The sequence below is a fragment of the Mizuhopecten yessoensis genome, unplaced genomic scaffold (genome assembly GCF_002113885.1).
Source record: "Mizuhopecten yessoensis strain PY_sf001 unplaced genomic scaffold, ASM211388v2 scaffold716349, whole genome shotgun sequence".
In the NCBI taxonomy this organism is placed as follows: Eukaryota; Metazoa; Mollusca; class Bivalvia; order Pectinida; family Pectinidae; genus Mizuhopecten; species Mizuhopecten yessoensis.
The window spans coordinates 1,071,109-1,089,053 of NW_018480072.1; the positions used below are offsets into that span (position 1 = coordinate 1,071,109).

At 36.2% G+C, this 17,945-nt stretch overlaps 1 protein-coding gene across 3 annotated transcripts in view; it reads right to left on the bottom strand.

Annotated features, from left to right (window-relative positions):
* LOC110443497 (golgin subfamily A member 4-like) overlaps nt 1–17,945 on the bottom strand; it is a 154,914-nt gene that overhangs the window by 46,350 nt on the left and 90,619 nt on the right. The gene's annotated exons all lie outside the window — the stretch shown is intronic.

A 17,945-nucleotide genomic window follows, 5' to 3' on the forward strand; every position in this document is an offset into this window, starting at 1 on the left:
CTAAGCCTCGTCCTTACGATTTTCACTGAAAAGTATACATCAAAATGCAGTCAGACATTTATTAAACCGCTAGTATATAGCCCTTATAGGTCGGATAAGTTCGAATGCTGGCAATCGACATATGTTTAATCCATTCGTGGAAACAGTTCATTACAGGGATGAATCCCAATGACTTCCAAATGAATGTCTTCAATCAAATCTTGACAGTGATGTATAGCAATGTAAGAACATATGTAAATCTTAATTCGGATAAACTGGGTTAACGTACGTATGTTTACGCCTCGTTTATACTCTATCTATCAAGTAGACGACAAAATTCATTGGTTAATCACTCTGTTTTGACTTCCTATATTTTTATTCTATGTGGTAAATATAAACACCCGCACCGTAAATATAAAAACACTTGCAAAGAGCAATAACTGCCACTGACAAGGACTGTCGTCTGCTTAATGAACAGAAATATGGTGCTTTGAAGTTCGTCTCTAACAAAATCGGTTTGTAATTGACCACTGGCAATGCTAATTTTGAATCGAAAAACATGCAATTCAAACAAGTAAGTTTAGACCGTAGTACATGCAAAGTATATATAAAAGTAAAACTTATTAAGAACGAGAGCTAAGGACTTCTTAAGCAAATGTGACTGAATGCTGACACTACAAGTATGTTTAATAAGATGATGTCTTATAAATAAAATTGTTGTCAAAACTTCCTGTTTGGGTGTCAAAGAAATAAAATCATCCCTTACCTAGAGGATATGGCAAAGATATACATTTGGGGTAAGGTTCTTGAATTGAAACCCTCTACAAGTCTTGAACATAAAAGAGCTTCGGCTTAGATATTCTGATTTTGGACATTCAAAAATCTAAGCCGAAGTGTATAATTTTGTTTGCCCTACTCTAAAGGTAGAGAAGCATTCTTGTAGCCAAGCGTGAATTACTGTGTCAAGGTTTAATTCGCATGCATACGTCCAAATAAACAACCACTTGTATCAATACAATAAACAACGGAAGATGGAATATATCCTACTGGCCCCCAATGGAAGGCATCAATCAAATCTACACAACTGATATATTCCAGCGAGGCAGGTATTCCTGTTAATTCTAAATACCCACTTAATGAAAAAGCAAAAGATCTCTTACTTGAGAATATTTGCTGTTCTGAGGATTGAGAACGAACGAATTCCTACGCTAAAATACCACATTAGCGTAGGAGTTTGTTCGTGGACAGTGGACAATCCAATTCACACTCAAAGGCATATCAAATCAAATGATAGTAATAAACACATCGCCAATGTTGTGTTTGCTGACAGCAAGTTAACGCCAATAATCTAAACCTTTTTAAACTAGTTGCATGACTTTCGCGAGTCTAAACCTAAACAGGGACGTAAACATGAACAATAATAAATGTTCCAGACTCACAATAAACAATGTCGTACATATAAAAACATCACCAGTGATATATTCTGCTTAGTCAGTCCTGCTTACTCCGAAAATAAACAGCGACTAACGGCAACGTGCAAGATGATATATGCCACACAGGTTCACTTATGGGACCATTAAATCATATACTGTAAAATTAGAAATTTTCGCGGTAAGGAAAAGTTTCTGTCTTTCGCGTCGAGTAAACAAGCAAAAGAATATTTACACGTGAATATTTATTTATAGAATGTAAATAAATAGAATATATAGGTTTCAGAAACCATTGCCCGGGCAAATATTGCCACACTTCGATCAGTTTTAAAGATTCACAATTCAAATATGTCGACCCGCGAAAACTTCCATTTTAAAGTAGAATGTGAATAAAGAAAACATGCCTACCAGTGCCAACGACGCAGATGAAACATAATTGACCTCATTTTGAACTTTTGGAACCATCTTTATTAATCAACTGTTCACAATGTCTTACAACAGTTTGATGACGTCACTGTCTTTCAACTGGTTTCTTTATCATTTTTGCTTATCTGATTTGTACACTTTTCATGCCATGGATTTCATTACTTGAAGACATACAGTTTAAATCAATAACGTCGGTGACTATGAATGATATAGGACTTGACGGGTGATATCGTGACTGGTGTCGCACGTTTTACACAGAAGAACAGATATGAACCCTTGCGGAGCCATTAGTTTCGTCTTCTCTCTGTATATGGTTTCCTCGTGTCATTCCCTTTGATTAACATGTTTCTCCTCATGCCTCTTACGACATGTCGCATCGATTTTTAGTTCCGAGGTCGTCCTTGTTGACACTGCTGTTGACAGTACCTATATAACTTAAGCCTGATACTACTTAACACGTCTTACTGTGACAATACTCTCCAAGGTATACGAGCTAGCGTCCACATACATGTATGTACATCATCAAGTGTGAGGGAAATTGTAGTTCGTTAATCGCAGTGTACACAATGAGGAGTTGTCCAAAACACCGTTAAAGGACGGATTTGCTGTTCGGAAATATTTCGCGATGAGACTATTTTAACTAAACACGTAGTGGACATTTTTCGTTGGCAATGGTTGCGTATTCGATGTATTTTTCATATCTATAATCTATAATTTTTTCAAATAAATATTAGCGTGTGGATTCTTTTACATTAATTTTATAAACACAAAGAACGCGAACACACCGATTTTATTGTAATTTATTTAACTCAATTTATCCAGCAAAGTTAAATATTTCAATTTCTGATATTGTTATTTTACTCAACGCAAAAAAAAGAAACCACGAGCATTTCCACACAGGATTTCTTTTTTTTACTTTAACAGTACTATTTGCGTGTTTTACTGAAGTTCGGAAAACATTTTGATATCGAAATATATCGAAAATTGCTTCGAGAACTTGATAATCACATTTGAGATAAATATAAAGTAGAAAACAATTTCCAGTAAGAAGAATATATCAAAATTGTACACTTAACAACGTTTAAAGGAAAGAAATCCTTTTTTTAAAAACCTCATAATTAAATCAAAAGAATAAAACATGAGATACCAACGTCCATCTGGTCGAGTTCCAGAGTAGGCATGAAAAGGACGGGACCATGACTAATCTCTTTCCATTAAATCGTGCTTCTCTTCGATATTGAAAAAGAAGGCTTAATAAACTTCTTAATGTGTCAAGGCATACCAAAGAATACTATTTGAACGAGTGAGGCGGAGAAACTTGTAAAGGGGTTGTGCTTATAACAAATATAAATTTCGGCTGCATGCAGGTAGAGAAACAAAGTTCAGTCAAAATGCCTGCTAGGCAAAACAATTGATAATGTATGCAACTTTGTAAATGTCATTGGATCAATTCCAGGATCAAAACGTTCCATTTGAGGAAGGGGAAATCACTGACTGCGTACAAGAGCTTGTTCACAAAACCATCGATTTATCTAGAGCCGAATTCGACTCCGATCGTCAGACTCGGAGACGATTTCTTTGCCAAGATTCCATCTCAAAATTGTCTTTGAGAAAACACGTTTGCTTTCATCAAAGACAATCACAAGGGTTTGCACATGTACTCGAATCACCACTTGCAGTTGTAAGTGTATCAGATGTCCATGGAATAGTCCAGACCACATTTATAAAGAAAGATAAAACAGCATCATATCGTCTGCTTGCGTAGAATACGTCACTTAACGTCTTGTATAGCAAATGGAAACATTGATGCACATAATTCGTTTAATAGATCATTAATGTATCCTGCATTCAACTAGGCAAGATAATGACCCCCTGGGACGTACCTTGGCATACTTTGGAAATACTAGAAATGAAAACCTCCTTGCAGAACTGCGCTATGAATATATGAAATTGTTTTGACTTAAGGATATATGTTCCGCTACAGGGAAAAAAACCGGTAGAAACATCCACTGTAGTTTTTCACACATACAGTCACCTCTCCTGAACTTTGTTTTATACATTAGGTGGAACTGAGTACTTCCGTTAACCGTATACTCAGTTTGTTAAAGCAACACCAGAATTATTAGAGGACCAGGGTTCGAATTCTCGTCTGTTCCCTGCTCTGGTTTTTACACTCAGAACAGTCTTTATTTTTATCGTTTTGGTTTTCTTTAGAAAATATGGCTTTCTCTTCAGCAATGACTTATCAAAGCAATAGCCATGTAATCATATTTACTTTGGCAGTGGAACAATGATACTTAAAGTAGGAACCAGCCACTTTAAATAAAATACCTTAATGTATTCAGGAAGCAGGAAACAGATAACTGTGACTTTCTACTCTAATGCTCTGTTTAAATTCAAAAGTTTTAGTGGTTTTATGCACCTTCCCTTCTGATTCAACAGTAGTTTTGACCAAATGTTGGTGCCTCAAATCATCCAGTGTTAGAAGGACGGAACAGCTGTTTGATGCAGTGATTTTTTTTTTGGCATACTGTACACACCTTTGTGGGTATGTGTGTGTTTTACATGCACTTTCATCTCTCACAAGTCATATTAAGCAATTGGACTAAGTGGAAGGTCAAGGCAATTAATGCTGGCGCTTTGTAACAGTTCAATTGTAAGTCGGATCTGAAGGAAAATGACCGGAAGTATGGAAATAGCGCAGAAGCTTTTGGAATCACACTTATTAGTTATTCAGGCAAAATATGAACATAAGAAAGATTCACATGGATACCCCTGGGAGAGTATAAGAAGATAAAAACATGACCCGTATTCATAAAACTGTTCACATGCTCAAGCATTGATTTTGTCCTCCAATCATGTTTATTTTGTTACTCGCTGAAAGCATGTTACAGAAGAAGCAAAAGTCAAATGTAATTCTTTACAACTGTATTCGGCTTGAAATCTCTCCAAAACTCTTCGAAATCTCAGACAAGAAATGTTTTAATTATTTTATCTCCGGAACAAGGAATTAGCCTTGAACACAGACTCTGAGTACGAGCATGAAACGGTTTCTTAAATACTGGCCCAGGCACCGGCCCGTTGTTCCTGACGAGAAGTCCGTCAAACTTGTTTTGATTTCCAGATTCCAATAAACTCCCCCGTTCCGCACGTACCTTTGTTAAGCACCTATGGCTTTAATTGTTTTTTTCCATCAATAAATTATCACAACACCAAATTTTACGCCAGAGTACATTAGAAAGCTTCCCCTTACCAGCCAACAAAATCTGCCAGCAGGGTTACTGTTCAATTTTACACGTTTTATATGTGATCCATCCCTTTTAAAGGACGTCAGCTGTTGGGTTTGTAAATTTTGCTGGAGAAAGAAAGCTAAATATGGAAATTTGCGTTCGTTTTTCTCACATAACACATGTTTCTTTGATTCAAAAACGGAGTGGAGGATCGTTTTTCTTGAAGAAGATCACGTGTTCAAAAGATTTCCAAGTGATGACAAAACATGACTATTATTTCGATAAAAACCAAAAGCGTTTCATCGGAAACATAATGCGCTCAACAGCCTTAGAGAAGAACTCGAGAACCCACTGCTAGAAACGTGATTTAGTGTAATGGAATACTAACCCCACACACACCTAGCTGTGCCACAAATTATCCCTAGTAAATCAAGGTCTCTACATAGGATGTGTCATTAACGTCAATCCGAACATGATTCTACTCCATTACATCCGGGTTATCCGAACACAAGTCCCGCAAAATCCGCGGATCAACCTTCCATGGAGATTCTGGTGAGATTAACATGTTGAGCGAGAGTTGACTCCCATGAGATGTACGAAGGCGATACGCTCACGCTATTGTAAAAACGCTATCGGCTTACCCAAACGAAAAGCATTAAAACTGGAAAGGTTGTTGAAATATATCTGTTAGCTTTACATGTTTTTGGTTTGTTTGTATTTTACGTCCTATTAACAGCTATGGTCATTTAAGGACGTGCCAGATTTTGATGGTGGAGGAAAGCCGGAGCACTAGGAGAAAAACTACCGAACCCACGACCCTGTGGTGGAGCTTTACACATTATTGATTTGAATATTAAAATACTATCATTTACTTTCGAAATTTACAAATATTTCCATGATTTGATTTTCTTAAAAATATTTATAAATCACTTTCATGCGCACACGACAACGTTTTGAAAATATGTCGTATGGTAAAGTTGTGTTTACATGCCTATTGTGTACTGATATTTGCAAACGAATTGTTACCACATGTATTACATGCCGGTTTTTTTCTCGCCTAACAAGTCATACAATCACATTTGAGGCAAAATCCATGATTGTTGTAAGCAATAGGTGTGTATTTTTCTTGGAGTTGTTACCAAATCTTCGTGCAATTTAAGCTACTATTTTGATTGAAACTATCAGGCAAGAATGATTTGTGTTGATTAAGAAGCTAAGCAGGCTTCAGTCAACTGGGTCACGTGGTTTATTGGTGTCGATTCTATTGTGATATATAATAGTATATTGTGTAGTGGACGTCAGATTAAGCCACCGACACAGAAGTCGTAGTAAAGAACATTAATTTCCCATTATCATGCTGTCCGTTTAAGCCAATGCTTTATAGGGTAAAGACCAGTTTCATTCATCTCTCTCGTCCGACAACCAGTGAGCTGTTAAGCCCCTAGAAAGTCGTTATATATATATAACTAGTACAGTATATAGCATGTTGAAACAAAATCAATTTAGAGACACTTTCGCAAAAAGAATTTTATTTTGTTTGAACGAAACTGATGAAACACTCGCAAAACTTAATATTTATAACCGGCTGCTATCGAGAACGCATGGGACAAAACAAGAAGTCCATGGGCCGTAATGGTCACCTGAATTGTGATACAATTATGTTTTTAGTTATTTTGATGTGAAAGAAAAAACCTATTAGACAAATATGATTTTTGTTACAATGCGGCTTTACCGACACAGTGCGGATAAAGAGTGACCAACATTTATGACGTAGCTGGTCAGTGTTAGAAATCAAATCTTAAATAAATCCTCCCCAGTCTCCAGTACAGGTATCCCAGTTAGAGCTGATTAATATAGAATTGAAACGTATCCAAAACGTTATAATCATTGAGGGAAACAATGTATAACCTATTTCACTTGCTTTTCTTAGTTTGTTCATTTTGGTACCCTAAAACTGCAGTTCCATGAAAAAACATTTGATTTATTTCCTACAGAAACTACACAGATGAATAATTGTGCCGTGTTTTTTCCCTATATAATTATAATTTTGATTCGTCTTTGGCCATGGGAGCTTCCCGTTTTGTTGAAATTCGTTAAGTAGGTTTTGAGAAGAGGTCAACAATTGATGTGAATAGTTAACGCTCGACCTATGTTAGAGTGTATAACACAAGATTGTTGAGGGCTGATGACGAACAAAACATATCTGCGATTATGTCACATGACACTGTCTTAGGTAACATCGAAATTCGTATTATTTAACGTTACTAGGCTACATCAATCCCGTTATTAACAGCTAGTCTCAAATCAACACAAGGATCCGTATTCATGAAACCGTTCTCATGATCGGTCAAACATTTAAGAGTAAACATTGGAAAACCGTTATCGGCTTAAACTCTTTTTTCTTGTATTTCATTGACAAGATATGATATTTTTATCAATTTATCTCTGGCAATAGAAAGTGGGCTTAAGCACAGCGTCTTGGTTTGAGCATGAAGCAGTTTCGTGAATATTGCATCAATATCTTAGAGAAGAGGTTACAACTATGTACAATGGGATAATATATAATCCCGCTGTTAATTCAATAAATAAGTGTCGTATCATTTAATTCCAAAAAGATTCCTTCATGTCTCGCAGTAGCTACTGAACTATAACTAGACACACTGTGATAAACGTGCCAAGTATTGGTACCGCTACAAATGACTAACTATCTTAACTCATTCACCCCTGAAATTTCATAATGAACTATACCAACCTTTGAAGTGGAAGAGTTGAAATGTGTCTTCAGGGGTGAATGAGTTAATATACGCTGTGCTGAGGTGTATAGACCTACCACCAAGTTGATGTTATCTTTCACACCGACACGTGACTAGGGTGTATTCGTATTGCCCTTTTGCCCATGCAGTTTCATGTTCATGCAACCCCAGTCTTTTTTCAAGCTTATCTGAACTAGCCGTTCTGTATCTGTTTCTCAGCAGGAATTTCTTAACAGTTCATGCTTTCTCCGTATTTTTAAGGTCGCTTATAAAATAAGCATCCTTTGTTAGTGGCCGTACTCTGCGTACGTGTATTTTGGTGTTTATCCGATGGGCAATTCTGATAGAGAAAACGAAGAGTTTGAAAGTGGGATAAAGCTATAATACCACCGCTAGGGAGAAACAGAAGTCAGAAATGAACATCCAGGTACATAACACTGCGATCGATCGATAAACATTTTTGAGTCCATCTCGTCAGAAAAATTCGTCAGTATTTTTACCTTTGGGATACATGTAACAGAATAGAACTTTCATGCGTACATGTATCCTACGATTTCAGTTTAAAATCTTATTGGTAATAAAAGTTTTTAAAAATAAATTCGCATTTTTACTCAAGACAATGTCTCACAACTGGTGAAACAGTATTCGACGTTTTGTCATATTTTAAACCAATCAAATACCTTGTCCAAGTTTCACGAATTTCCCTAACTGGAAGAAATTGATTAATTTCATTTTTTTTAATTGGAAATTATTTCTAATGTTGAAAAGACTCAAAATGTCTTGAACCCGAGCAATGTTCTCCAGTGGAAAAAGCTTCAGTACAGGGATGTCTTTAAGCTATCATCCAGACCCACGAGGGTGATCAATGCAAGTTGATAGAACTTGTTGCACAGTTGTTGTAAAATAAATAAAGTTGTATTTTAACTCAAGGAGCAATGGTGACCCTGTAACCTGTGCAGAAGGTCCGCGGGCGTGTCCTGAGAGCACCCGGATGTGAGGTTGTAGCCATACTTTCTGAGGTAAGCGTATAACCTATAGACCGTTACCATCATCAAGGTTGTGCCTATTTGGAAAATATAAGCCTTGTCTACAGTTATCTTACACCAATGGAACCTTTTTACAGACCAGTTCCGCTTAAAAAGGGAAACTGGGTTTGATTGTTGCTTTGTGATAGATGGTTTAAAGATTTTGTTTTTATTTTGCTTCCGATTTTTGTTTGCTAAAATTCAACGCTTTAACGAAACCTTCGATATTGGCAAGGATCGCATTACAGTAGACATGTGGTTTTCAATAAATTGATAATGATGGTTTTATTAGCACTAGTTGTACTGGGTGACAGCAGGCGATATACATCAAATATGCACCCATTACAAAGGTTGTTCTGTCAGGGAAATATCACGAACAAAACATTGTACCGCCATATGTAAAAGCTTGAGCCATTAAAAATAGGACAACTATCTTATATGAACTATTAACGCACAAACTACTATCGTAAACTCCAGTTAGAAAAGGAAATGGTATCTTCCATATTTTATTTACGTAAACAAAAGATCTTGAACTTCCCAAAAGATCAGAACGTCAAACTTTATATAAGATGTAAATTACCATATTAAAATAATAGATTTTACCCACGCATTTAGAAAATATATTCGCATATCTACGTGACGTATTCTTTTATGTCACACTGACGTCATTAACCGACTTCAGCTATTAATAGGACGTTACACCATATCAAACCAAATAAAATTGTACTATATCCAATATAGTCTTGGTAACGTTGACAGTGCTATTGTAATCTCACACTGAAACTGTGGTGGGATTCGGTTATATTTTTAATGATCAATTATTTGGTTACACGTTCACTTAATGATTATCGATAAATAATAGTTTAAAAAAATAGTCTTGAAATCTTCTATGCTATTGTTGCCAGTCGCGCAAGTAAATACATGTAAAAAAAACCACGTAAGAACTCCACATGCCTTCCTTCGAATACTGAGTCAGTATTTTATAGCCCTCTTCACTTGTGAGCAGGTATTGATTGTTACGTCATTGGTTTGTGTGAGAAAATTACGTCGTTTTCTCAAAAATTGATGACGTTACTCTCACAAACAAATGACGTAACAATCAATACCTGCACACAAGAGAAGATTACTCTGCAATAGGCAAAGACGGAATACAGGCTTGAAATTAAAAGTGAGTAAGTGACAATGCTTATAGAGCAACTGTAATTAAAATATCAGGATACTCTGGCTGTTTATCTCATCTTAGTATATAGCAAGGAGACAGGCTTGAAAATGCCAATAATGAATTACTCTACTGAAAACCCCAGAATATCTACTTACAGTGATTCTGACTAAATTCGATCAAGAATTTTGTAGTTGATTAATCAGTTTTTTGGCCTAACTGAACAATAGTCGATTTATCGGAACATAACTGTCTGAAGCTAATACAGCGTCTTAAATACCCTTTGACGAACAACAAGCCACAAATTATTGATCCAAACAGAACGCTTTCCAGGCACGTGCTATGTAACAAAACGGACAAAAGTTAAAACAGCTAGGTGACAACCAATTCATGTAGCATTTGATTAAAACAAGGGAATGTTAACCTCTCGGAACACCTTTATCTATATTAATATCTCGACACTTATACTAAGCATCTCAGAACACATCTGTATATATATACGTGTATTATAAGAAATACAATACAGAGGTGTTCCGAGATGCTAAGTATAAGTGTCGAGAAATTAATATATACGGAAAATCTTGGTATTCATTACTGTACACTTACAATACGTACATGTCTAGAATCCTTATTAGAACACCACTGTATTGTATTTCGTATTGAACACGACTAAGGAGTCACTCGGAACAACTCGGTATTCATTACTTTACACTTACAATATGCGCATGTATATTGTATTTCTTATTGAACACGTGTATATGGAGTCTCTCGGAACATTTCAATATTAGTAACTTTACACTTACATACATGCGGAGCCTCTCGGAACATCTCTGTATTGTATTTCTTAAAATACTGATTTATGAAGTTTCCCGGAATACCTCAGATTTCTTACTTTATGTTCAGTGTTTAGTTACTGACTATGAACGTTGTGGGGGATTTGTTTTACGTTAACCTGCAAAAACATAGTTGTATACTTTACCTTATTTAGTTTGACACATACATGTACTCCAAATTTCAGTTTTTGACATCGAATAGACTTTTACAAACCAACTGCTGGCATTAGGATAGTGATACCGCCATGCACACAGCTGTGTCTGTTGTTGAATGTTATTTCCATGCGCAAGGATTCCTTCTGTGCGAATAACACTAAATTGTGTGAAATCACACTACCAAATGTTTTCCGTGAATAGGTATCCTGTCAAGCCACACTGAAGACATTGTAACTATTCCCCGTTAAAAAAAGACTTTGATAAAAATTATGTGTCTTATTATTCATACAAGTTCCCATTTGTATGTATATTATAGGCACTATCGTGTGAAATCAAACACATCGTTTCTTAAATATCGGCACATATCTATCGCTGGCGAAACCACAAAAATTCAAACCTTGGACGAAATAAGCGTCCCCGCGAAACCACTTGGCCATATCACGTCTGCAAGTCTGAACGAGAGAGAGATTTTCCAATTTAGCCGCACAGTTTTATATTCTTTGAAAGCAGGCATTTAGACTAAATGGAAATAGCGTTCACCGAGAAACATTGTGTGCAAGTAGGCACCAGGCACTTCCTGGAGGGCCCGTACAGAACTGATACCGGCTCAATAACGCCAAGTCTTCAACCATCATACAGGTCTTCGGGGATTTCAGGTATCGGTTTCCATGGAAACACTAGGTATCTGACCTCTGATAATTGGGTTATGACCTTTGACCCGCGAACACAGGTGGCCACTGAAGATGCTAACGAGAGTGGGGAACAGATTAAGATATATCTGACCGGCCGTAGATCGTTATTGCTGTATGACGAACCCAGAAATGATTGGTTTCTGTACTGTATGTATATACCCTCCACACGCGCCCGGGGGGAGGGATCAACTTTGTAAATCAATGCCATTTCGAGATACAAACTACGTAACACTCGCTTTGCGCGTACAGATACACCTCGGGGAAAATACTCAATGGACTTGAATTTCCTAGGTTATCTCGACTTTACGAGCCAACTTTTGTTCGATTAAGTAGCTTTACACAAAAGTACATATTTTCTCAGAAGATTATATAAAATTACAGTACTATCAGATAGGGCGCAGATGTTAAAATGAAACAAAGCAAGTTTCAGATTACATGTTTCAAAATATTGTGCCAAGTTTACCAACTATAGTGCTAAGCCAATCAATTCTTGCACTAAGCCAATCAATTCTTGTGCTAAGCCAATCAATATTTGCACTAATCCAATCAATTCTAGTGCTCATCCAATCAATTCTAGTGCTAAGCCAATCAATTATAGTGCTAAGCCAATCAATGATGGTGCTAAGCCAATCAATTCTTGTGCTAAGCCAATCAATGATGGTGCTAAGCCAATCAATCCTATTGCTAAGCCAATCAATGCTGGTGCTAAGCCAATCAATTCTAGTGCTAAGCCAATCAATTCTAGTGGTAAGCCAATCAATTCTAGTCCTAAGCCAATCAATTCTTGCACTAAGCCAATCAATTCTTGTGCTTAGCCAATCAATGATGGTGCTAAGCCAATCAATTTTAGTGCTAAGCCAATCAATTCTAGTGCTAAGCCAATCAATGATAGTCCTAAGCAAATCAATTCTAGTGCTAAGCCAATCAATGATAGTGCTAAGCCAATCAATTCTAGTGCTAAGCCAATCAATTCTAGTGCTAAGCCAATCAATGATAGTGCTAAGCCAATCAATACTGGTGCTAAGCCAATCAATTCTAGTGCTAAGTCTGTCAGTTCTCTTGCTAATCTTATCAAGCTCTTACGCTTAGCCCATCAATTCTTTGTCTTTGAAATACAAGGGTTTCGATATACACATATTTACATCGAATATATATGTATCGAGAGAGAACCCTTTGATTTCGAAAAGGATTAGGTTTTTTTTGCTGAGCCTATAACTTCATGTGCTAAACCTAATAAATCTAGTGCTAAGCCTGTGATTCTATAACTCCATGCGCTAAACCTATCAAATTTAGTGCTAAGCCTGTCACTTTTTTGAATGATTTTTTTTCTAAAAAAGTATTTCTAAATTAGATCCTTCATCTGATTAAATAAAATATTTTCAGGAAATCATGTTTGTTTGTTCCTGCTATTTTTGATGTGCTACACATGTAATGTAACTATTGCTGTCATTCTTAAAGGTCAGTTATCACTGAGGTAATGTTATTTTCATATTGGGCTATGTAATTACAAAATGTATGCATTTGACCTAATGTATAGGTTCAGCAATCCTTACATGCAAATTTTAACAGAAAGGACAGTCTGCATATTAGGGGAACTTACTATTGTTTTATTTTAAGTTACGCAATTAATATATAAACTATCGAACCTTTATGCAGGTAAGTTTTTATTTTCATAAAGTTCAGAAAATGTGAATCTTTCATCAATTCTAGACATGACACCCTATTTACAAATTGGAATGTTGTCGAGTGTTATATTTGCAATTTGATTTTTTGTATAAACATTATACCGGAAATGGTTGCATGCTTCACATGTCACGTGCGATATAACTGAGGATGTGTGTATGGGCGTTACAGTACATGCTATATAGTATGTATATAAAGATCTACTATCCTATGTATACGGTGACGCCCATTTACATGTCACATATTCCGTCTTTTCGTATTGCATAGGTATCTGCTCTTGTGAGCAGGTATTGATTGTTACGTCATTAGTTTGTGTGAGAAAATTACGTCGTTTTCTCACACAAACTAATGATGACGTTACTCTAACAAACAAATGACGTAACAAACAATACCTGCTATCAAAAGCAGATAACTCTGCAATACAAAAAGACGGAATCCCTGTGCTTTTGACAACTAGATTAAACAAATGCACGGAAAACTTCAAATGCACGTATATGCATTGTATATGACATACAGCAATTACAATATTATCTGCACTGAAGTTGCTTTCACGTAGATTATATTTCAAATAAAATGCTTTCAAATTTCAAACAGAATCGTTAAATGGAACTCTTTCTATTTTTAGTATTTCAAAAAGTAAACGTAACGTGTAAGCCTATATATTTCAAAACCCTTATCAATACTCTACAACGCTAAGTCAGAACCCTGTTTAGTCCAAAAAACGTCCCATACTCAAAAGTTTTCGGGATAAATTTCTGCAAATAGGTTTCACGCGGTGTAATGGTGGACTTCCCCCACCAGGGAAATCGGAGGGGGAAGGAGGGGGTAGCATATTCCAACAACCGTTCGGCGAACCTCTGTACTTATTGTTGGCACCTGTCCATGATTGCCCAGGTTGAGGAAGCCAGGAGGAGTTACCTAGGTGAACGTTTTGACACACTATCCCACTTGAAAGTTAATCTAATATTTTTGTAAAGTATGCTAAGTGATCATGAAGCATGAGTTTAAACGGAAAATATTTGACGTGAGGTAGTACGTGTGTGTATGTAACAGATTTTCATTGATAACGGAACTGATACATGGCTAGCCCCTTCGTGTCTCTGGCCGTTTTAGGGGATTCCAATACAAAACAAACACAAAAGTCATGCATATCGGTACCAAGTTGTGTTAAAACCCCGATTAGCTTAACTCAAAGTTATTTCAAAGCATCCATGTAGCATATCTGTTTTAAAAATATTGAAATTCAAAGCTATAACTACATGTACAGGGATTTCAAAGGATCGTCCGAATGTATGAAATACAAAAAAACGCTATTTTTTTTTTCAGAAACTCCTCAGAAAAAAATTGAAAAAGAAATGCGCTTACGTTCATTTTTCTGAACTGGCTTTGAAACTGGGCCAAAGTGTTGGGGGCTCTGACTGGCTATTTGACTACATTAAGTAACTTGAACACAGTCAAAACGAGAGTCTAATAGAAATACGTGTAATTATAGGAATGCTATATTATACACAATCCGTAATGTATACGAGTGGGTTGAATGAGATATACATTCTCGATAATGGCGAAGGAAAGGGTTGAATAAAATATAGGAATGGATTTAATGCGAAAGGAATTGGTTGAATCAGAAAGCACATAGTTGAATGGGACATGAATGGGTTGCATAAGATAGATATTGGTTGTATGAGACAAAGGATGGGTTGAATAAACAGGTCTATTATTTTCTCATAAGTTTCTTGCTTTACCTGCTCTTTATGGTGTATTACCGGTAAGGTGTTGTGTGTATGCTAGGTGAGATTTGGTGTCCGTTCGAGAATAATAGGATTTAATTACAGGTAAATTATAGTCTGTACTATAAAGTGTCTTACCACATATCTCATAGCGCTTTTCATTCCATCTCACACTTAAAACATGCTTCTTGTTCAAATGATTTGTCAATCAAATAAATAGCAATAGGTGGATAATTCTAAAATGTGTTCCGTTTCTTCAATATACATCGTGGATGAAATCATATTTCCCTGCGTAACTAGTATGGCACGCCAGATAGTTCCTTAATCCTCTTGAGCATTCGAAATCATCGTTTACAAATGGTTTGATCACAGTAACACATTTCATCGCTACCTATTAGTGACTGTTGGGTTATACACTTCTGCCGCAATACAGAACATGGTGCACGGTGGAGGCCATATCAGAAGACCAAAAGCATCCTCGACATTCGAAACAGGGCACCTGCCAAATGTCTTTTGCGCCAGTCCTCGATATCACTCAAATCTCGTCGGTGTATATACATGCGCGTGAGAGCTACCTGCCACCACCCGTTGTCCGTGCACGTACATTTACCACGCCCACGTCTGATATGTACCTGGTTTCGTAATGACGTAACAGAGTAAGCGTCTTAACGGGAGGTAAAAACGTGGAAAACAAACATATACGTAACATAAGGAGAATAAATCGTCAGTTCAAATATATCGCAAATACTTTGTTGTTATATAATTCTTATTATTATTTCTTGTTATCGTCCTAAATAGCATACCATCCATTTTTATCACTCGTTTGTGCTAAGGGAGACGTTTTGGTCCGCTATATCCCACAGCAGGATCGAACGATACAATGAAAACGTGACCCTGGTTAAATCCGTTCTTTGGTCATGGGAAGTTAACTTACAGTAAAAATGGACATTTTCGCGTGTTTAAATATTTGCGTTGTGACTCTTTATTTTAAATTGATCACGTTGAGGAAATTTTCGCGTTGGCAAGGTTCTTAAATCTATATATATTCTTTATAAAAGTACAGATTATATCTTATAACAAATATTAGCGATGGGTTATTTTTGTGCTTATTACTAAAATCATAAATGCAAGCATTTCAGCACTGCGAAAAGTTCCACTTTTGAATGAAAAAAATAGACAATAGGAATGTCACAATTTTAAATTTTAGCTTTCCTAAGGCTCTTTCGAATTCAAAATTCTTCCACTTGTTTCCTGGTTATAAAATGCTGATAAATACCTGGAAATGATATTAAGAAGATCTATTATTGTAAACACTTCGTTATCTTCAAATTCATTGACGCATGGTACATTTGTAGAAAACAACTTTTGTTAATAAAACAAAAAGATTCGTTCCAATCTTTGTTCCGTTCTCCGTTTTCCGTCTTATTCCGTATTCCGTTTCTCGATTTACTTCCATACAGAGGTGAAACCTTACTGCACAGATTACAATGCTACGCAATGTCAAATATTTTTGCAGAAACATAAACCATACTGTTAAATTTGCCTCGATTTAAAAAAAATGAAATCTCAGCATTTTAGTTACTACCGGTCTTAGACGAAACATGTATCTAAACTGTGAAATACCAATTTAAAAACCCGTAACAGATTAAAGAACTTCTCAAAACATTTTATCACTTTCCCACCCCCGTCCCATTCCTTCCAAAAATACTCGCGCGAGGTAAACACAATCTACAGTATCCCTGGTAACGGAAGTGTACCTTCTACCGAAAGATTTAGACAAGGATTTCAGCAGCTGGACTACACCTGTCTAACACCTGTCCAGGTAGCTAATTACAACAGCCAGGTACCGACATTTTCATGAGATAGATTCGTTTATGGAAACCCGATGAAACCAAAGATGTCGAGTTTTTACGTCATCTCCATACTTCTTCAACGGACTGGGGCCCGATTCTAAAGAAGTTTGCTTTTGGCATCTTACAACCAGCTGCGTGTTATTTGCTCAACTCGACTAGGTTTTCAAAAATATTAGTAAAACCTGAAATTTCTTTAATATAGTTTCTTAACTATCCTATGGAAACCATATACATGTACACAAGATTGTGCTTTTTTTTTTTACACATTTTAAGACAAATTCACGATCATTTAATTTTGAAAGTTGGTTGTATAGGCTGTCAAGCTGAAGCTGACAAATATATCATGAGTGTCATATCTCTTGACAAAATCGGCGGGAAAGCAAGTTCACCATCAATTATAATGTCATGTAGTTATCACCCTGAAGACTTAGAGCAAATGCCATGTCAAGAAACAGATTATGTATTTTGGCTGAGCTGAACTCGTGTAATTATTTAAACGTGATATACAAGCAATCAATGTCAGAAACGAATGTCGTTCAAGTGCGTTTTGGTAAGGTTATACTGATAAATAGATATACCTATTTTATAATTGTGTGTTTTTTTTGTCGATAAGTGAAATGCTTATATCATTACAAATGTATAACGCTCGTTTTCCTTCTTTCTTCTTTATTTTAAATTTCTTATCGTCAAAATAAGAAATTATTCATCGGATATTATTTTTTTGGGATTTGATGTTCACCCTAAAATATTGCATTTTCTTTTTCCCATTAGCAAAACGTATTGACATTTAACAGCATGTGTTTAAGTGCACACGAGAGTTGAAATAGTACATTCCTTGTCAATCAAAAACATCGTATTTTGAATTGACGATGTGTTATTTTGGCGATGTATTAAAAACAATCAGTGCATTATTGAATAGCGATACCTAGCACGTCATTAAACGACCATAGTAGCTGTTAAAAAGACGCAAAGAACAAACAAACCAAGGCAAACAAACCC